Genomic DNA, 23,346 nt, shown 5'->3' with positions numbered 1-23,346 from the left:
ATTTTAGCACCCTCGACCAAGGACATAGGGCATCTTTATCTTCTGACATTTCATACCACAGGTGTGAAAAAAGGCACTGCCGCTCCTCTGGAGTCAGACGCAGACCAGGATGCCGCTCAATATGAGTCAGACACACCCTGGATTTTGTTACGACCAAAAACATTCAGACTGACAGAACCAGATTGTACCTTCCAGCTGCCCTTAACATAGGGAAAAGACGCTAGAAGGTACGGTTATGTTGCCTAGGTAACCCAAACCACAGTCCCGGACCGACATCAAAAAAGAAGGGGGGAATTGGTAGCCGCCCTAACTAAGGGAACAGACGCTACCAATTTGGGGTCGTTATCGCTAGGCGACCGAAGATGGTCATTACCCCACAGCCGCTCTTAACATAGAGGACAGAAGCTGTGATGTATGGGGAGGGTAGTTCTTAGTTCACATCCTAGCATGCTTAAGCCTCTGCACCGTTCCCGAAGACTCAAGGTGACTATCCGCAGCAGATGTTTCTATGTTATTATAGAAAACTAAAAAAGTACCTTTTGAAAAATGAAAAAACACCAAAAAGTTCCCTTTTATGGGTTCTCATCTAATTCCGAATCTACGTACTAAATTTCATGTCCCTTGGTTCAATATTACAGAATATTCCAAAAGTACCTTTTGACATTCTCACCTAATTCAGACTTTACATACTTAATTTCATATTTCAACGTTCAATGGTGTCGAAAATTGAAAAAATACCTTTTGAAAAACAAAAAAGTACCAAAAAGTTCCCTTTTATAGCTTTTAACATAAGCCTGGCTACACATACTGAATTTCATGTTTCTAGCCAATAACAACACACTAGTGCACAGTGGGGCAGAATGGAAATTTTTTGGAAATAAATCTGGCATTTCTAAACGGCTGATCCGATCGGGATAAAATTTGGCGTGAGCGTAGCCAAGGAGTATTCGAGTTTAAGTTTTGAAGATGAACGCCGCAGATTCCCCAGGGACGGAGCTGTGGCGGCTCAAAATAGGGTACCTACGACATGTAAAATTTTTAAACTCGTGCCATTTTTTAATACAAAGATTTTTATATTTTCTGAAAGCGCTCGACGAGATCTTGAAAAAACATGCTTGGACATACTACTTATCTCTTATAATATCCGAGTTATAGACATTTAAAAATTTAGTGATACAAAATTTACCATACCTTGGTCCGCCTTTTTTTGAATACCGGGCGTAATTTTGGACCAAATGGACTCAATTTTTTCTTGTTAGTTAGACAACAAAATTTCAAATAATATACAATATAATTTCAAATAATATTCAGATCAATATCATTTACAGATCCAAAAATATACGTTTTTTAATTTAAAAATTCAAAAAATTTTAGATTTTTGCCGTTTTTTTGCCCAAAATGTGTCTTAACTCTTTTATTAATAAAATAAAATTTTCTTTAAGAACATATAACAATTTTATAATTTCTAAAAGGTATCTTTACGCAGAACGCTTTGACGTAAAAAAACTTGTCCTATTTTTTGAAAATGTTGCCACTGCGTCCTTCCGAATATGACCTATTTTTTATCAAAACTTCAACTTTGGGCGACATGTTTTAAAATCCCAAAGCTGGGATCAGAAAACTGAAAGCAGTTTTGGAAACCTCAATAAGTTTTCTATTTACTCCAAAAGTATTTTCCCAGCCCTGAAAGAAATGTGGACCCTATGAGCAAAAATGTAAAAAATCCCATTTTTGGGATTTTCATTCTTATTTTTGGGAATTGCGGGATGCCCTTTGACCTTTTCAATTTTTTTTTGCCTTTTCTCATTTGAAATGACAAATTTAACAAGCGTTGAAGATTTCATTGAGTTTTGTTCATAAATAAAGATTTTGTCATATATTACATATTTGTTAAATTTCTAAAACTATGATTTATATCAAATTTTAATAGGGTCGCACATAGCTACAACAATTTAGTCCATATTTATCCCTTAATATCTTTTTTAGTTAGAGATATGGATATTCTCGACCCTTTACAAAAAATTTCAAGCCAATATCTCAATTACATTCAAAATATATTCATTTAAACCTGTATCCTTTAATTTCATATTTTCATATTTTAGTATTAAATATGACAAAACATACATTTGGTGTTGAATGAAATATTTGGACAATTTTAAAAATTATTTAGTTAATTATTTTATTAAAGACTATAACATTGTATATACAAAAAAAAAATATAATTTTATTATGAGCCACGCACAACAACACCTAAATCACCCCAAACAAACCACCTTTCCCGCCACCGAAATATAGAACACAATTTAATACAATATCATCAGTTAGTATAATAGCTTTTTTATTTGAACTGTTTATCTTAACATAATACAATTAATTCTTACAACCTACTTATATAGTTAATTCCTAACACTACTTATTTTCTATAAAAAATCTGTCATATCGGTATACATATCCAGAAGGTAATATAAGTCTATTATATCTTCCTCGTTTTGAATGATAGAGTTTCATAACAAATCCATCTTTTTCGCTGAAAGAACAGGATCAGAAGATAGAAGTAAACTATTAAAAATATCTTCATTCTGTGATTGCCTGGAGCATTTTCTTGAGCTGAAAAGTTGAACATGCTTAAAATCTCATTTCCTCGCTTTCTGGGCTTCTTCTGTTAACTCTCCAAGTGGAAGAATATTCGATTCAATTATTATTTGACCATGACACAATACTTTGTGTACTGTTGGTGTTAGTTCCCTCCATGGATACAGAGATACAAGTAATTTAGAAATTTCAGATGTATATTCCCCAAATCGATTTCCATTAATTTTATGTTTACTATTCAGTGCCATTAAAATAGTGTTAACTCTTCGAAGCAACTCCTTGACGATTCCAGTTATTTTTGAAGTAATTTCAAAATCACGAAAAACCTTTTCTCGCCGTATTACCGTCATTTGTACTACCGCAACTTGGAAGTGGTTTGTCGATGTTTAATCCCATCTGAACTTTAAATTCTTCTTGGATTCTGCTTTTTCCGCAGCTCTCAGTTCTTTTAATTCTTCATTATTTTTTGTTGATTTAGTAAGATTCTCTGGCACACTTCTATATTTGAGGTCGTATGCTATGTGTAAAAAGTAATCCAAAAATCGTATTCTGGCATGAAGTGGTGAAATTCATTAATACTTCTGCTTTGTTTTATTTGAGAATTGCGACTTTTTCTCATTACATATTGAGCATCTCCAGAAGGAAGAAGTTTCTGTTATGGTATTGCTGACCTTTCCATCAATCATTGTTAAGCTTAGCTGATATGATACGTTAATAGAATTCCTTTATTTTTATGCAAATGGGCTCCAGTGCATTTATTTCATCTTTTAAATATTCCACTAAATCTTTTGTTGTTTTCTTTGACTCCTTTATATATTCAAATCCAATGGGTCTACAAAAATTTTTTGAACCCGGAGTTGTATTGATCCATATATCTTCAAATGAATTTCCGATGCTAGACGATGATGGATTAAGGGAATATGAACGAATTCGTAATGGCACTAATGATGACATAAATACACTTTTGTAGTCTGCTAATATCCGACTTCCACAACCTTGTTTGTATTCTGGAAGTGCTGATAAACCGTCACATCCCCACTTACACATTAAGACAGCATCACAGTTATGAATTTTCCTTAGTTGGTCTTCTGAAAAGTCTGACACAATTCTTGATTCTGTGTTTTCGCGCAAAGATGATATATCAATACAAGCTTCCACATCATTAACAGCAATAGGTAATGGTAGGATAGTTGATTTTTTTCTGGATCGCCTTGTATGATGGTAATATATTGTGTCCTTTTTCATGCAGAGCTTTCCTTAATATTTGGTACTTATTTCGACTGAGACCCAGTTCCAACATAAGCGCTATTGCTTCCTCTTCAGTAAAATTTGATTGTGATGTTGGAGTTGGTATACTTTCCACAATTCGCTTAAGTCGTTTTGGTGATGCATTAGGAAGAATAGTTGCAATATGTACGGCATCCATAGGTTGGTTTTCCTTTTTCAGCATTTCGTTAAATGTATCAGCAATTTCCTCATTTGAGATTGAAAAAAGTTTTTGTGTGACCCTATTTTTTTTTTTGACCTTGAACATAAGTCTTCGTATGACTTGCAAGGCGATGCTGCTGATGTGTTGTAAGTTGAGATTTCCGTAGTAGTTTCCATCCAACTACAAATTTTAATCGAAATTTCTTTTGATTTCCATCCACAGACTTACTTTTTACATCAAAAAGTTTAAAAAGTTTTAAATTTTGATATGCCTGTTTGTCTTTTCTACTATATGTAGTTTTTATATAATTTGAAATGTCTTCAATTCTTTCTGGCCCTTTTGAAGATACACTCCATAAAACGGAACACAACTCTTCGTACTTTAATGTAATCTTCATTGTAGATTTATTAAATATGGTACTTAAAATCTGAGAAGTTTACTTATATACCATTCTTGTCATTTCCGATACAGGTATCCCAAAGTAAAAAATTACGAACTGTCTACCTATTAACATTTAGGACTATATTACTATAACCTGTAATTCAGTCATTGATATTTCTTTCTAGTGAATGAATCGAAATTATCATTACCTGTATATTTTTACCTACATGATCATAAACGAAATAGAACGAAATGATCTGTCGAAAAATTTAGGTAAAAAATAGTTATAAATTTGAAAATTTAAGCATAATAGGACCTTTCAATTATAAGGATAAGCAAACAAATAGAAAATAGGTAAAATATAAGATTCTGTCATATTTAATACTAAAATATGAAAAATATGAAATTAAAGGATACACGTTTAAATGAACATATTTTGAATGTAATTGAGATATTGGCTTGAAATTTTTTGTAAAGGGTCGAGAATTTCCATATCTAACTAAAAAAAGATATTAAGGGATAAATATGGACTAAATTGTTGTAGCTATCTGCGACCCTATTAAAATTTTGATATAAATCATACTTTTAGAAATTTAACAAATATGTAATATATGACAAAATCTTTATTTATGAACAAAACTCAATGAAATCTTCAACGCTTGTTAAATTTGTCATTTCAAATAAGAAAATGCAAAAAAAAAATTGAAAAGGTCAAAGGGCATCCCGCATTTCCCAAAAATAGGAACGAAAATCCCAAAAATGGAATTTTTTACATTTTTGCCCATAGGGTCCACATTTCATTCAGGGCTGGGAAAATACATTTGGAGTAAATAGAAAACATATTGAGGTTTCCAAAACTGCTTTCAGTTTTCTGATCCCATCTTTGGGATTTTAGAACATGTCGCCCAAAGTTGAAGTTTTGATAAAAAATAGGTCATATTCGGAAGGACGCAGTGGCAACATTTTCAAAAACTAGGACAAGTTTTTTACGTCAAAGCGTTCTGCGTAAAGATACCTTTTAGAAAATTATAAAATTGTTATATGTTCTTAAAGAAAATTTTATTTTATTAATAAAAGAGTTAAGACACATTTTGGGCAAAAAAACGGCAAAAATCTAAAATTTCTTGAATTTTTAAATTAAAAAACGTATATTTTTGGATCTGATGATATTGATCTGAAATTTTTTGTATATTATTGGAAATTTTGTTGTCGAACTAACAAGAAAAAATTGAGTCCATTTGATCCAAAATTACGCCCGGTATTCAAAAAAAGGCGGACCAAGGTATGGTAAATTTTGTATCACTAAATTTTTAAATGCATATAACTCGGATATTATAAGAGATAAGTAGTATGTCCAAGCATGTTTTTTCAAGATCTCGTCGAGCGCTTTCAGAAAATATAATAATATATATAAATCTTTGTATTTGGGTGAAAAACAAAAAAATAGCACGAGTTTAAAAATTTTACATGTCGTAGGTACCCTACTTTGTCCCTGGGGCATCTGCGGGGTTCATCTTCAAAACTTAAACTCGAATACTCCTTGGCTACGCTCACGCCAAATTTTATCCCGATCGGATCAGCCATTTAGAAATGCCAGATTTATTTCCAAAAAATTTCCATTCTGCCCAAATGGAAGATTTTGAAAAATGAAACAAATAATGAAAAAAATATCCTCCAAGAACTTTTGCGCTCATATACAGTGCTATAAATGTCAACTAATTGAAAATATTTACGTGATAATGTTGTAAATAGGCTTGTATATTAAGAGTTAACCTAGTAGCGGGTATTATAATTGTTTAGCAGTTTATGTCGTTGTCACCTTTATTAAAATTCCCATTATTTTTTACACTTACTTAGAAAAAAATTTTCAAATAATTTTTTTTGTAATTATTGATCATTTTTCTCGATATATTTTAATATATTTTTTATAACCTTAATATTATATTATATTTTTTATAACCGTAATAAATTGGGAATTAAAGAATTGGGAAATAATGCCACAGAACCGGAGAAAAAGGATAATTACCCTGAATAATAAACTATATTTGGAATTTTGTTTTACATTTTTGTCATTTTCTTGCATACATTGTGAAATTAGAGTCAGTAAATTGGAGAAATAAATTATAAAAAGTTAAATTCTGCTGATTGATATTGCCAGCAACTCAACTAGCATTAAAAGCCGACTTTTTCATCAACTAGTTATGGTTGATCATTGGATTATTTTTAGTGGAGGCAACTAACTATTTTAACATGGCGATGTCCTACGCAGTAGTCAATTATCCGACTTTGCATGACTTTTCTACTAACTTAAAGTTAGTTACAAAAGAGTAGCTTAAAATTAACTGTTTATTAACAACTTCAAGTTTGTTGCAAAAAAGTCAACTAATAGTTTTTTTTGTATTACCTACTGTATTAATTAATTACATTTTAATTAAATAAATGTAAAATTTATTTACATAAACTAAATATATATAAAATTTATTTAACTATTAGTTATCTAAATTACACTTCGCTTTAATAAAATATTCTTTAAAATCTTTTTTTTTTTTTTTTGATAATTATGCAAAAAATATTAAAAACACAGAATCTGAATGAAAATAAATTCCGGTCCTTATTCTTGAAGGTATTTATGGCTCATGTTCATTAGATCCACTAAGTAGTTAAAAATACTGTGGAAATTACACCTTTTTAAGATTTGGAAAGTGTATGTAATATGATATTATTACAGTTAGAGTCCTCAAATTTTGTCGGAGATACTTTAGCATCAATATGATTATTCAGGATAAAAACTGGGCGGACTAGCGTTAGGAGGCGGGGCACCTCCCATATAAATTAAATACAAAAATTCGTTTATCTTGGAAACTATTACAGTTACAATCTTAAATTTTGCATGAATAACTCATACATCCATGTTAACATTTCGGGTAATAAATTGGCGGACTACTCATGAGGGGAGCGGCACCTTCCATATAAATTAAATACAAAAATTCGTTTATCTTGGAAACTATTTCAGTCACAATCTTAAAATTTTGCATGAATGACTCTAACATCTATGTTAACATTTTGTGTAATAAATTGGCGGACTACCCATGAGGGGGGCGGCACCACCCATATAAATTAAATACAAAAATTCGTTTATTTTGGAAACTATTACAGTTAGAAGCTTACATTTTTGCACGAATAACTTTAACATCTACGTAAACATTTTGGGTAATAAATTGGCGGACTATCCATGAGGGGGAGCGGTACCTCCCATATTAATTAAATACAAAAATTCGTTTATCTTGAGATAATGTTACAGTTAGAGTCCTCAAATTTTGTCGGAGCCATTTTATCAATATGATTATTTTAGGATAAAATGTGGAAGGACTAGCGTTAGGGGGCGCGGTACCTCCCATATAAATTAAATACAAAAATTCGTTTTTCTTGGAAACTAATACAGTAAGAATCTTACAATATTGCATGAATAAATTGGCGAACTTGCAATAATTTTCTTGGCATCTCTCATATGTAACATATTGTTAATCTGGAAAAGTATTGTGGTTAAAATTTTCAAAATCTTTAAGTGGGTAGAACAAAAAATGTTGTATATCGCAACGTATAAGAATATAAATTATTTATTAAGAATAAAAGTATATATTAAATTTTAGCAAGTAAGAAATAAATAGATCATTAATATATTATTTCAGAATTTAAATAAAATATATTATCATCAAAAGAAATTATAATAAACTTTTAAGAAAATTTTATAATATAGTAAATAAATATTTTTTTTAGTTATTATGTATTTATTTTGGTTGGGATAGCGAAGCACACCTAAAATAAATTTAATAATGTATGTGTAATGTTAACTATTAATGTATTATACTTACGGTATTAATCAGCAGAATTTAGAATTTAGGCACTGAGTTTTGAATTATTTAACATTTTATAATTTATTTTTCCAATTTACTGACTCTAATTTCACAATGTATACAAGAAATGGACAAAAATGTAAAACAAAATTCCAAATAATAAATAAACACTAAAAATATGTCGAAACAAAATGCTAACCAGATAATTTTGGGTTAATTCTGAATTGTATGATAGTTAGCTTGTAGCTAGCCTTTTAAAGTCGGTTGCTTGCGTAAATAAATACCAAATTTTGGAACATTTCTGATTATATTGTAGTTCGTTTATAGTCAGTCTAGTAAAGTTAACAAATAAAATTCATAATAATGGCGAAACAAGAGAAACATGTTGAAATAAAATTCTCTCCAGATAATTTTGGGGCACATCCTGCATTACATGATAGTTAGCTTGTAGTTCGTTTTTAAAAGTCGGTTGTTTACGTTGCCAAATACCAAATTTTGGGACAGCTCTGCATTACATTGTAGTTAACTTATAGTCAGTCTGTAAAAGTAAACTCAAGGCGAATTCAGATAGGGTGGTGGCAGTTCTGCAATAACAACATTTTAAATGTATTTTGTTTTTGCATTTGGTTTACATATACCTGGTTCACACTGGGAAACTTTTGTTGAGAATTCATTTGATGAAAAATTTTTGTAAAATGTTTATATATTATTAAAAAATAAAGATAAAGATATTAAAATTTGTGAGGAAAATATATTCTGAATTGAATAATGTTTGTTTCAGACGAAAAATTCTATTCCGGCAGATTAATTTGCAAATTTTAAGTGCCTGAAGTTAAGTAAAATTTGATTTTTTGTGAAAAATAAACATAAAAAAGTACATATTAATGAAAATATTGTATTGCAAATGAATGAGTATTTGATGCGAATGGATAATTCTACTCCGGCGGAGTAATTTTCAATATTTGGCCATAATGGGGTAGCCGCCGGACGCGTAAACACCACATATGGATTTTGTTATATAAAGCGTTCCGGAACAGACTTTTTTTAGTTAATCTCTTTATCTACATAGTGTATAAAAAAAACAATATTGTTTAATTTGTTAACATTTAATAGATTTCCAAATTTAGCCATAATGTAGAAGTCAACTGCCGCCAGCCGGGTAAATATTCCATATGCGTTTCTTAATATTAAGTGTTCCGGAAAAGATTATTTTAGTTAATTACGTTATCTACACAATATTAATTTAAAATATAAAACAATATTGTGTGATATGTTAACATTTAATAGAAAAATATATTTTTCCTTAATATCATGTTATGTATACCTACATACCAATTATGCCATTATTTAAATAAAATTATATTTGTTTACTAGATGCTTGGTATTTTCAGATTTTTTACATAAATAATTCAAAATATTAACGAAGTTTTTCTCCGTTTAACGGATATTTTTAAATATAAAAATGTAAACAATAACAAACTTTGACAGCTACGTAAACCAGGCGAATTAAGAAAAAAATTATCAGCTGATTGAATAACACCACCTTATATGAATTCGCCTTGAGTAAACTAGAAGAGAACTTATCTCGTAGTCGACTACAAAATTGTTTTCAGGGTTGCTACAATAGTCAGCAATAAATGCATTAAAAAACTCAAAATATGTTCTTAATTTATTTTATACTTATACAATAATTTGTTTGTTTATTTTTTTTTACATTGAAAAGCACATCAAGACAAATATGTAATGAAATATTCACTATATAATGTCATATTTGATCCTACAATATTTTGATAGTTGGTTCACCTCATAGTTTAAAAAACTACTTTAATATAATTCCATTTTATGTTCAAATAATCAATAACTTTTATTTAAATATATTCGTATATATAAATCGTCAAACTATTTAATACAGATAATAAACATATTTGATGGTATTTATACTAATATTTTATACTTTAGTTCAACTATCGATACTTCTATTAATCGACATTTTTATTAATTTCAATTGATTTTAGTTATTATCTGTATAATTTAACAAATATATTTCAAAATTCATTATATCGAGTTCTTGTAAACATTGTGTTATGATTATCAGTAAATTAGTGAAATGATTTATTTCAATTCAATTAAATCATGTATAACTTCTTAAATCTTTACGATCACCAACTTCATATAAGCCTCTGCGGGTCATCCAGAAGTATCTTCCACGTTACTCTTAGACGTTCCCCAGCTCGGCATCAGTTCTTCCCGACTGGTGACAAGATTTCTTATACTTCCGCAACATTGCTGGCGAGCTTGTAGCACGTTTGGAAGTTTCACACGGGTAACTTCCGCAATAGAAAATGTTTGTAGGGTATGCACTTTTTTACTTTCCACCAGAGATACAAGCCGAGACGTCTTAAATCGACGGCGGCTGGCCCCGGTAATATTTTAAAAGCCGCGACGCCGCCGACTTCTATCGGCTCTAAAGCTAAGCTGGCTTAAACGTAGCCGCTGATTAAAGGTGGAAGTACACAACACGGGTTGAGGCGGCAACGCGTTTTACGCTTTTCAAACTTTTCGCGCTTTACATGCTGCAAGTTACATACCACGCGTCATTTTGATCATTCGTTTAATGTTTTTGTTTTAACTATTGCTGTTTTAAAAATCAAAATTTTAATTTTTTTATTTTTAAATTTTTTGTTTCATTGTTGATAAAATTTATTTCATTTTATTTTATTCTTATTCTACACAAAACAAAATACAACCCTGATCAGCTGCCGACGCGTTAAAAGTTGAAAGTTGCTAAACTTACACTATTTCAACATTTTTGACAGAAGCCTATAACGCTGCCGCGTGCAACGCGTGTTGTGTACTTTCACCTTTAAATTGGAATTGCACATGTATGACCTGGTTCACACTGGGAAACTTTTGATTTTGTTTGAGTGAGTTGCCACTATTTTAAATTCTTATGACAAATTAAGAACGAGTTGCCACACAATATTTTGCTAATATTAAAATAGTCAAAACTACTACAAATGTCCATTTTCTGAAGAAAAAATTTATATAGAGACAGGTTTCTATATAACATACTATTATACAATATAATAAATGCTTATAAAATCGATTTCTGAAGAAAAAGTTAAATTGAGCCGACAATTTAGCCGCCGCCCTTATTTTCTATAATAAATCGCCGACGTCGACCTAAAATGGTTGCGCCGCATTTTGCATCGGCTTGTATCTCTGCTTTGTGCCTGTCCACACTAGGAAACTTTCGTAGAGAAACTTTTTCTTAATTTTCTTTTGAAGTTTCCTTAATGTCCACATATAGAAACTTTTGTTTCAGAAACTACGTGTTAATTGCATTGATTTGTTGTTTTACGAATGAGAAGAATAACAAAACAAAATAAGTTTCCGTGTACGGGAAACTCCGTACCGCGAGAGAGATGAATGATATTCCTTCTCTTTCTCTCTCATGCAAAATCAAAAGTTTTCCAAAAAAAGTTTCCTAGTGTGGACCGGCAGTTCCACATTACAGGAATTTCCAAGGCGAATTCATATAAGGTGGTGTACAATGGACTATAAGGTGAAGTCATTTAATTTTGCTGCGAATTCATTAAGTTTTTTATATTTGTAGTTTGACAGCGTTGGGTTTGAGAGAGAATTTTTTATATGGAGTTTGACAGCTTCGGGCTAAATTTTCATGGACGTGGTGTAGGGTTCTATAGTTGAAACGAAAAGTCGACTTTTCGACTTTTTTCATTTAGTTAAAAGTCGACTTTTCGACTTTTCCATTTTTTCGAGTTTTCGACTTTTTTCGACTTTTTTCAACTTTTTGACTTTTTACGACTTTTCGATTTTTTTTTCGACTTATCGACCTTTTTCGACTTATCGACTTTAAGACTTTTCGATTTTTATTTACAAAGTCGACTTTTCGACTTTTTTCACAGACGATAGTCGAGTTATCGACCTTTTAGGAACAAAATAGTCGACTTCGACTTTTCGACAAAAAATCGATTGTTCGATTATTCGAAAGTCGATTTATAGAACCCTTTATCTTTTAATAAAATAACAAAAAATTTAGAAAAATTTTTTCTTAAAATGATTTCGCAGTACTTTTGGTTTTTAACATCTACATAAACCACATGCAAAAACAAAATACATGTAACATGTTGTTGTTGCAGAACTGCCACTATCTTATATGAATTCGCCTTGGGATAATATACACAATTGGCGTTCGCGTCCTTTTTAAAAAATATTTTCATTGAGGGCAAATTAAAAATTTCTCTCTGTCATAAAGTTACTGGATATTTTTTACTGGAAAATACGCAAACACACATGATGTTTATTTTGAAAATTATCAACATTGTTTATGTCTTAATTTTTAAGTTGTTGCTATTTGTGAAAAGTTGAAAAAGTAATTGAAAAGTGGTTTAAAAGTGTTATAAATTATATAATATATAATATAAAATATAACTATATTCTTAATATTTTAAACTTAAACTATTTTTTTATTTAAGTTTTCTCCCCATTGTTCTTGAAAGAATTTTTTGTTAAATGTTATAAACAAAACCCATATGATTTTGACACAATCTTAGCACTTAAGGTGCTATTAGACGACATGTATTTTACATATGTATGTCAAATTTCCATCTGTAAAATTTGTACATGTCGTCAGATACATATGAAACAGTGCATATGTAAAACACATGTGGAATTACATATTGGCAATTCCATACGATTGTATGTGAAATTCGCACGCATTCAGAGTGGAATAGATTTTGTAAAATTAGTAGCACTTTTCATTCTGTTCCATTTAAAGAATACTATATTTTCAAAAGGAATCATCACTTTCGGAACCTTGTTTTCCAAAATATGGATTAAAATAAGGCGATATCATACGAGATAAAAAACGGAAGTGCTTTTAAATTACATATAAATATTTACGAAAATCTGCGAATTCTGTGCAGTCGGACATATCCGACCTATATACAGCAATTTATATATAAAATAAAAAGTGGATTTATATGGCTACTAGGGTCAAACATGGACCGATCCTCATAAAATTATAGGGTGTAATTTTAATTTATATAAAACTTATTTGTGCCAAATTTTATCATAATACTAGTGATTAGGGGTGAGTTTCCAACGTTTAAGTGTTTTTCTGAAAATAAACTTTAATGGAAATAGGATCAAATGAGGTCCGATAGTTATGAAAATCGGCATAAAGGTTTAGGCTTATAAACATTTTAGATCTGCCGATGAAGGGATAGTATTATAATTAACAAAATTATGAGCTAAAAACTGTTATTTTTGGGTCCGTTTGTATGGCGGCGAGGTGTAAAAATAGACAGATTTCAATTAACTTCAAAAATGAAGAAGTTATAAGGGTTTTATTTTTCAGTTTTGGTTTTTTTCGATGAGAGCGTGCTCTATTTACGTGTAACAACAAATTTGTAATTTTAAGAATTTTTACACATTAGAAAGACAGCTTTGATTAAATTTATTTATGAATCGTATGTAAAATTACAATTTTGACATACATTCGGAATTACATATGGATAAAAAGTGACAGTACATATGTAAAATAAATGTCTAATACCACCTTTAGTACTGGTAGCACTTTTATAGAAGTTAAAATTAACTTGTATAATTTTACACGTTAATTCCTCACGTTTATAACATTAAAATTTATATGAAATAGGCTTTGAAAGTTAGCAACAAAACACAACTATCATTTTTGAAATATTAAAATAAAGGGAGAATTTATTAATCAAAAACACCTCGAAGTTATTTAAGCCGGCTTTACACGATCACACAAGTAATATGATCTGTCAAAATTTTGTGTAGAAGAGTACGGATGGGATCATCTAAACGCAATATGTAATCAAACTATCACACATTGAGAGAGAATACAGATGGAAAATTTGACAGTCGTATGGCTCTCTTCATTTTTTGAAATGATTAAAAAAACAAGCCGGTTCATTAGATCAGGGATGTATTTTTATGTAAACACGTATAGAAAAGTGAAACAGCTGTTTCCATCTGCCTTTTTAATTGTTTTATACCAATCGTGTAAACACACAAAATATAAATCATACTACTTTTATTCTCTTTTTTGTTATACGGATGGAATTTTATTTTACTTTTTCATAAGACTTGTCGTACGTAAAATGTGTTATAAATTAATTTACAGAAATAATTAATTTATAACGTCGAAAAATATAACTCTGAAACACAGTAACAATCAAATGTAGTTGTTTCACTCTTTCATATACAAACGAAACCATGGATACATCAACAGTCATTTTACCGGTCATTTGACTGTCATTATTGATGGTATTATCCAATAACTACTTTTGTTTTTGCAATTTTATAAAAAAATGTTGCAAGAGTGTTAGTGAAATTATTTTGTATGAGTTAGTTTCGATCATACATTTCTTGTAGGGTTAGTTATCCGTAAAGGGCCCTTCAGACGATCACATTTTACGTACGACAAGTCTTATGAAAAAGTAAAATAAAATTCCATCCGTATAACAAAAAAGAGAATAAAAGTAGTATGATTTATATTTTGTGTGTTTACACGATTGGTATAAAACAATTAAAAAGGCAGATGGAAATAGCTGTTTCACTTTTTTATACGTATTTACATAAAAATACATCCCTGATCTAATGAAACCGGCTTGTTTTTTGAATCATTTCAAAAAATGACGAGAGCCATACGACTGTCAAATTTTCCATCTGTATTCTCTCTCAATGTGAGATAGTTTGATTACATATTGCGTTTAGATGATCCCATCCGTACTCTTCTACACAAAATTTTGACAGATCATATTACTTGTGTGATCGTGTAAAGCCGGCTTAAATAACTTCGAGGTGTTTTTGATTAATAAATTCTCCCTTTATTTTAATATTTCAAAAATGATAGTTGTGTTTTGTTGCTAACTTTCAAAGCCTATTTCATATAAATTTTAATGTTATAAACGTGAGGAATTAACGTGTAAAATTATACAAGTTAATTTTAACTTCTATAAAAGTGCTACCAGTACTAAAGGTGGTATTAGACATTTATTTTACATATGTACTGTCACTTTTTATCCATATGTAATTCCGAATGTATGTCAAAATTGTAATTTTACATACGATTCATAAATAAATTTAATCAAAGCTGTCTTTCTAATGTGTAAAAATTCTTAAAATTACAAATTTGTTGTTACACGTAAATAGAGCACGCTCTCATCGAAAAAAACCAAAACTGAAAAATAAAACCCTTATAACTTCTTCATTTTTGAAGTTAATTGAAATCTGTCTATTTTTACACCTCGCCGCCATACAAACGGACCCAAAAATAACAGTTTTTAGCTCATAATTTTGTTAATTATAATACTATCCCTTCATCGGCAGATCTAAAATGTTTATAAGCCTAAACCTTTATGCCGATTTTCATAACTATCGGACCTCATTTGATCCTATTTCCATTAAAAGTTTATTTTCAGAAAAACACTTAAACGTTGGAAACTCACCCCTAATCACTAGTATTATGATAAAATTTGGCACAAATAAGTTTTATATAAATTAAAATTACACCCTATAATTTTATGAGGATCGGTCCATGTTTGACCCTAGTAGCCATATAAATCCACTTTTTATTTTTATATATAAATTGCTGTATATAGGTCGGATATGTCCGACTGCACAGAATTCGCAGATTTTCGTAAATATTTATATGTAATTTAAAAGCACTTCCGTTTTTTATCTCGTATGATATCGCCTTATTTTAATCCATATTTTGGAAAACAAGGTTCCGAAAGTGATGATTCCTTTTGAAAATATAGTATTCTTTAAATGGAACAGAATGAAAAGTGCTACTAATTTTACAAAATCTATTCCACTCTGAATGCGTGCGAATTTCACATACAATCGTATGGAATTGCCAATATGTAATTCCACATGTGTTTTACATATGCACTGTTTCATATGTATCTGACGACATGTACAAATTTTACAGATGGAAATTTGACATACATATGTAAAATACATGTCGTCTAATAGCACCTTAAGTGCTAAGATTGTGTCAAAATCATATGGGTTTTGTTTATAACATTTAACAAAAAATTCTTTCAAGAACAATGGGGAGAAAACTTAAATAAAAAAATAGTTTAAGTTTAAAATATTAAGAATATAGTTATATTTTATATTATATATTATATAATTTATAACACTTTTAAACCACTTTTCAATTACTTTTTCAACTTTTCACAAATAGCAACAACTTAAAAATTAAGACATAAACAATGTTGATAATTTTCAAAATAAACATCATGTGTGTTTGCGTATTTTCCAGTAAAAAATATCCAGTAACTTTATGACAGAGAGAAATTTTTAATTTGCCCTCAATGAAAATATTTTTTAAAAAGGACGCGAACGCCAATTTGTGTATATTATCCCAAGGCGAATTCATATAAGATAGTGGCAGTTCTGCAACAACAACATGTTACATGTATTTTGTTTTTGCATGTGGTTTATGTAGATGTTAAAAACCAAAAGTACTGCGAAATCATTTTAAGAAAAATTTTTCTAAATTTTTTGTTATTTTATTAAAAGATAAAGGGTTCTATAAATCGACTTTCGAATAATCGAACAATCGATTTTTTGTCGAAAAGTCGAAGTCGACTATTTTGTTCCTAAAAGGTCGATAACTCGACTATCGTCTGTGAAAAAAGTCGAAAAGTCGACTTTGTAAATAAAAATCGAAAAGTCTTAAAGTCGATAAGTCGAAAAAGGTCGATAAGTCGAAAAAAATCGAAAAGTCGTAAAAAGTCAAAAAGTTGAAAAAAGTCGAAAAAAGTCGAAAACTCGAAAAAATGGAAAAGTCGAAAAGTCGACTTTTAACTAAATGAAAAAAGTCGAAAAGTCGACTTTTCGTTTCAACTATAGAACCCTACACCACGTCCATGAAAATTTAGCCCGAAGCTGTCAAACTCCATATAAAAAAATTCTCTCTCAAACCCAACGCTGTCAAACTACAAATATAAAAAACTTAATGAATTCGCAGCAAAATTAAATGACTTCACCTTATAGTCCATTGTACACCACCTTATATGAATTCGCCTTGGAAATTCCTGTAATGTGGAACTGCCGGTCCACACTAGGAAACTTTTTTTGGAAAACTTTTGATTTTGCATGAGAGAGAAAGAGAAGGAATATCATTCATCTCTCTCGCGGTACGGAGTTTCCCGTACACGGAAACTTATTTTGTTTTGTTATTCTTCTCATTCGTAAAACAACAAATCAATGCAATTAACACGTAGTTTCTGAAACAAAAGTTTCTATATGTGGACATTAAGGAAACTTCAAAAGAAAATTAAGAAAAAGTTTCTCTACGAAAGTTTCCTAGTGTGGACAGGCACAAAGCAGAGATACAAGCCGATGCAAAATGCGGCGCAACCATTTTAGGTCGACGTCGGCGATTTATTATAGAAAATAAGGGCGGCGGCTAAATTGTCGGCTCAATTTAACTTTTTCTTCAGAAATCGATTTTATAAGCATTTATTATATTGTATAATAGTATGTTATATAGAAACCTGTCTCTATATAAATTTTTTCTTCAGAAAATGGACATTTGTAGTAGTTTTGACTATTTTAATATTAGCAAAATATTGTGTGGCAACTCGTTCTTAATTTGTCATAAGAATTTAAAATAGTGGCAACTCACTCAAACAAAATCAAAAGTTTCCCAGTGTGAACCAGGTCATACATGTGCAATTCCAATTTAAAGGTGAAAGTACACAACACGCGTTGCACGCGGCAGCGTTATAGGCTTCTGTCAAAAATGTTGAAATAGTGTAAGTTTAGCAACTTTCAACTTTTAACGCGTCGGCAGCTGATCAGGGTTGTATTTTGTTTTGTGTAGAATAAGAATAAAATAAAATGAAATAAATTTTATCAACAATGAAACAAAAAATTTAAAAATAAAAAAATTAAAATTTTGATTTTTAAAACAGCAATAGTTAAACAAAAACATTAAACGAATGATCAAAATGACGCGTGGTATGTAACTTGCAGCATGTAAAGCGCGAAAAGTTTGAAAAGCGTAAAACGCGTTGCCGCCTCAACCCGTGTTGTGTACTTCCACCTTTAATCAGCGGCTACGTTTAAGCCAGCTTAGCTTTAGAGCCGATAGAAGTCGGCGGCGTCGCGGCTTTTAAAATATTACCGGGGCCAGCCGCCGTCGATTTAAGACGTCTCGGCTTGTATCTCTGGTGGAAAGTAAAAAAGTGCATACCCTACAAACATTTTCTATTGCGGAAGTTACCCGTGTGAAACTTCCAAACGTGCTACAAGCTCGCCAGCAATGTTGCGGAAGTATAAGAAATCTTGTCACCAGTCGGGAAGAACTGATGCCGAGCTGGGGAACGTCTAAGAGTAACGTGGAAGATACTTCTGGATGACCCGCAGAGGCTTATATGAAGTTGGTGATCGTAAAGATTTAAGAAGTTATACATGATTTAATTGAATTGAAATAAATCATTTCACTAATTTACTGATAATCATAACACAATGTTTACAAGAACTCGATATAATGAATTTTGAAATATATTTGTTAAATTATACAGATAATAACTAAAATCAATTGAAATTAATAAAAATGTCGATTAATAGAAGTATCGATAGTTGAACTAAAGTATAAAATATTAGTATAAATACCATCAAATATGTTTATTATCTGTATTAAATAGTTTGACGATTTATATATACGAATATATTTAAATAAAAGTTATTGATTATTTGAACATAAAATGGAATTATATTAAAGTAGTTTTTTAAACTATGAGGTGAACCAACTATCAAAATATTGTAGGATCAAATATGACATTATATAGTGAATATTTCATTACATATTTGTCTTGATGTGCTTTTCAATGTAAAAAAAATAAACAAACAAATTATTGTATAAGTATAAAATAAATTAAGAACATATTTTGAGTTTTTTAATGCATTTATTGCTGACTATTGTAGCAACCCTGAAAACAATTTTGTAGTCGACTACGAGATAAGTTCTCTTCTAGTTTACTCAAGGCGAATTCATATAAGGTGGTGTTATTCAATCAGCTGATAATTTTTTTCTTAATTCGCCTGGTTTACGTAGCTGTCAAAGTTTGTTATTGTTTACATTTTTATATTTAAAAATATCCGTTAAACGGAGAAAAACTTCGTTAATATTTTGAATTATTTATGTAAAAAATCTGAAAATACCAAGCATCTAGTAAACAAATATAATTTTATTTAAATAATGGCATAATTGGTATGTAGGTATACATAACATGATATTAAGGAAAAATATATTTTTCTATTAAATGTTAACATATCACACAATATTGTTTTATATTTTAAATTAATATTGTGTAGATAACGTAATTAACTAAAATAATCTTTTCCGGAACACTTAATATTAAGAAACGCATATGGAATATTTACCCGGCTGGCGGCAGTTGACTTCTACATTATGGCTAAATTTGGAAATCTATTAAATGTTAACAAATTAAACAATATTGTTTTTTTTATACACTATGTAGATAAAGAGATTAACTAAAAAAAGTCTGTTCCGGAACGCTTTATATAACAAAATCCATATGTGGTGTTTACGCGTCCGGCGGCTACCCCATTATGGCCAAATATTGAAAATTACTCCGCCGGAGTAGAATTATCCATTCGCATCAAATACTCATTCATTTGCAATACAATATTTTCATTAATATGTACTTTTTTATGTTTATTTTTCACAAAAAATCAAATTTTACTTCTGGCGGCATTTGACTTCTACATTATGGCTAAATTTGGAAATCTATTAAATGTTAACAAATTAAACAATATTGTTTTTTATATACACTATGTAGATAAAGAGATTAACTAAAAAAAGTCTGTTCCGGAACGCTTTATATAACAAAATCCATATGTGGTGTTTACGCGTCCGGCGGCTACCCCATTATGGTCAAATATTGAAAATTACTCCGCGGGAGTAGAATTATCCATTCGCATCAAATACTCATTCATTTGCAATACAATATTTTCATTAATATGTACTTTTTTATGTTTATTTTTCACAAAAAATCAAATTTTACTTAACTTCAGGCACATAAAATTTGCAAATTAATCTGCCGGAATAGAATTTTTCGTCTGAAACAAACATTATTCAATTCAGAATATATTTTCCTCACAAATTTTAATATCTTTATCTTTATTTTTTAATAATATATAAACATTTTACAAAAATTTTTCATCAAATGAATTCGCCGTACTTATGGTTTTTGACATCTACAACCAGGTTCACCCTAGGAAACTTTTGATTTTTGTGTGTGAGAAAAAGAGAAGAAAATATTAACCATTTCTTTCTCCCACACACAAAATCAAAAGATTCTCAACAAAAGTTTCCCAGTGTGAACCAGGTATATGTAAACCAAATGCAAAAACAAAATACATTTAAAATGTTGTAATTGCAGAACTGCCACCACCCTATCTGAATTCGCCTTGAGTTTACTTTTACAGACTGACTATAAGTTAACTACAATGTAATGCAGAGCTGCCCGAAATTTGGTATTTGGCAACGTAAACAACCGACTTTTAAAAACGAACTACAAGCTAACTATCAAGTAATGCAGGATGTGCCCCAAAATTATCTGGAGAGAATTTTATTTCAACATGTTTCTCTTGTTTCGCCATTATTATGAATTTTATTTGTTAACTTTACTAGACTGACTATAAACGAACTACAATATAATCAGAATTGTTTCAAAATTTGGTATTTATTTACGCAAGCAACCGACTTTTAAAGGCTAGCTACAAGCTAACTATCATACAATTCAGAATTAACCCAAAATTATCTGGATAGCATTTTGTTTCGACATATTTTCTAGTGTTTATTTATTATTTGGAATTTTGTTTTACATTTTTATCATTTTCTTGTATACATTGTGAAATTATAGTCAGTAAATTGGAAAAATAAATTATAAAATGTTAAATAATTCAAAACTCGGTGCCTAAATTCTAAATTCTGCTGATTAATACCGTAAGTATAATACATTAATAGTTAACATTACACATAACATTATGAAATTTATTTTAGGTGTGCTTCGCTACCCCAACCAAAATAAATACATAATAACTAAAAAAATATTTATTAATAGTTAACATTACACATAACATTATTAAATTTATTTTAGGTGTGCTTCGCTACCCCAACCAAAATAAATACATAATAACTAAAAAAATATTTATTTACTATATTATAAAATTTTCTTAAAAGTTTTCTTAAAAAGCAGGAAGTGGAGCTGAAGATAAACACTTCGGAGTTTAATCAATCTATGGTAACTTGATTACTTACTTTTAATATTTATATTTCGATGTGTATATGTATTTCTTTTCTTTAAGATCCTGCGAAGTATGCAAATTGGTGAAATGATTGTTAATTATGCTTATTATATTAATAAAATTAAAAAAAATATATTTAACGGATTTATTCATCAAATATGATTAGTTATTAATGTCCGATAAATACATCATTTTAAATTTGTTAACTGTGATAGATATATCCATCAAGCATGAGCAGTCAATCGTGACTAATATTTATGTCATCCTTGGTTAGTAAACAACAAAAGAGTGATGAGCTCACATATATGTTTTAAAGCTGATAGAATTCATAAGTGCAAGAAGACGAATCGGATGTACACAAATGTTTCATCACTTTTGACCGTTCGCCTTAAGAAACTGATAGAAACTTTGTTCTACGCTGTGGTATAAATAATACATCAGTTGTGCCAGTCACTAGACCGATTTAATGACTGTCACTGTTCTGGTAGGGAATATAATTCAAGTCAGCAGCGAAAACATGGTATTATATAAAGGTTTAATACATCAAAGTCGGTGGCGTTGACGTTATCGCCATTGGGATAATTTTGAATTCAATAAGGTCGTTGACGTTTTTTATAATTTTCTCAAGAACCAGCAAACAAATTCTATTAAGTATAAAAATATTGTATTTTTGATTATAAAATAAAATTTTTGTTGTATGTTTTAATGGTACAAAAGTACGAGTTCATATATTTTTTACTTTACGTAATATTTTAAAATAGAAATAAATTAAAAATTAATTTCAATGATGTGTAAAACATTTTTAAAAGTAAATCTTATTTCATATGTTTTTTATTTACAACAAATATAAAATACACATTTGAAAAACAGAGCAAAATTAAAAAAAATTAAAGAAATTTAAAAAAATGTAGAGAAAGTAATAAAAATTTTATTTTTGATTTCATTCGGTACTTGTTGTGCCATCTATTAGAAAACTATGAAAATATTTTACGTTTTTATTTTAACTTGTTAGCACTTTCACCGTGCGACAAAGACCTACATATAAACACTAATATCTACGTTAACAAAATTATACCAAAATAGAAAGAGCCAGTTAGAATACCAAATCAGCCACATACTAAAAATGGCTATTTGCATAATGTTGCCAATTTAAAAGAATATATATATGCATGTATATATATACATATGATTGATCTGTATTTTGACAAGTAATTAAAGAAAGGAAAAAAATACTTTTCATCGGTGAATAGTCTTGTAAAAATCTAAGCTTTTCGTTGAAAAGCAATTAAATTCCTTAGTGGCCTTGCTTGCAAAAATAATATCGTTTATTTGTATAAAATAACTTGCGTATATATTTATTTATATACATACGTGTTGTCAACACTGCAACGACTGAAGTGTGAAATATTTTTTCTTTTAACAGCAAAATACTCGAGCTGAAATCTATAAAAAAGATTTTTCAACAATAATAATTTTGGTGACAAATTTTAGGTATAAATTTCGACCATTTTATGTAAATATCATTAAATGTTAATAAAGTAAACAATTAAATTGGATTGTGAAAAGTTATAATTGTAAATGTATTTATTAATTTTCGATGTTGAATTTATAACAATAGATTTGGTAAAATTTTAATTCTTAAGCTTATTACTTTGTGCGAATGTTATACACATATCTACTTATCTATGAAAAACCAAATGCATCAATATATATGAGAATGATTTAAAAAATAAGTGTTCCGTG

Source organism: Lucilia cuprina, chromosome 2 (genome assembly GCF_022045245.1).
Source record: "Lucilia cuprina isolate Lc7/37 chromosome 2, ASM2204524v1, whole genome shotgun sequence".
In the NCBI taxonomy this organism is placed as follows: domain Eukaryota; kingdom Metazoa; phylum Arthropoda; class Insecta; order Diptera; family Calliphoridae; genus Lucilia; species Lucilia cuprina.
This window is presented reverse-complemented; position numbering follows the sequence as displayed.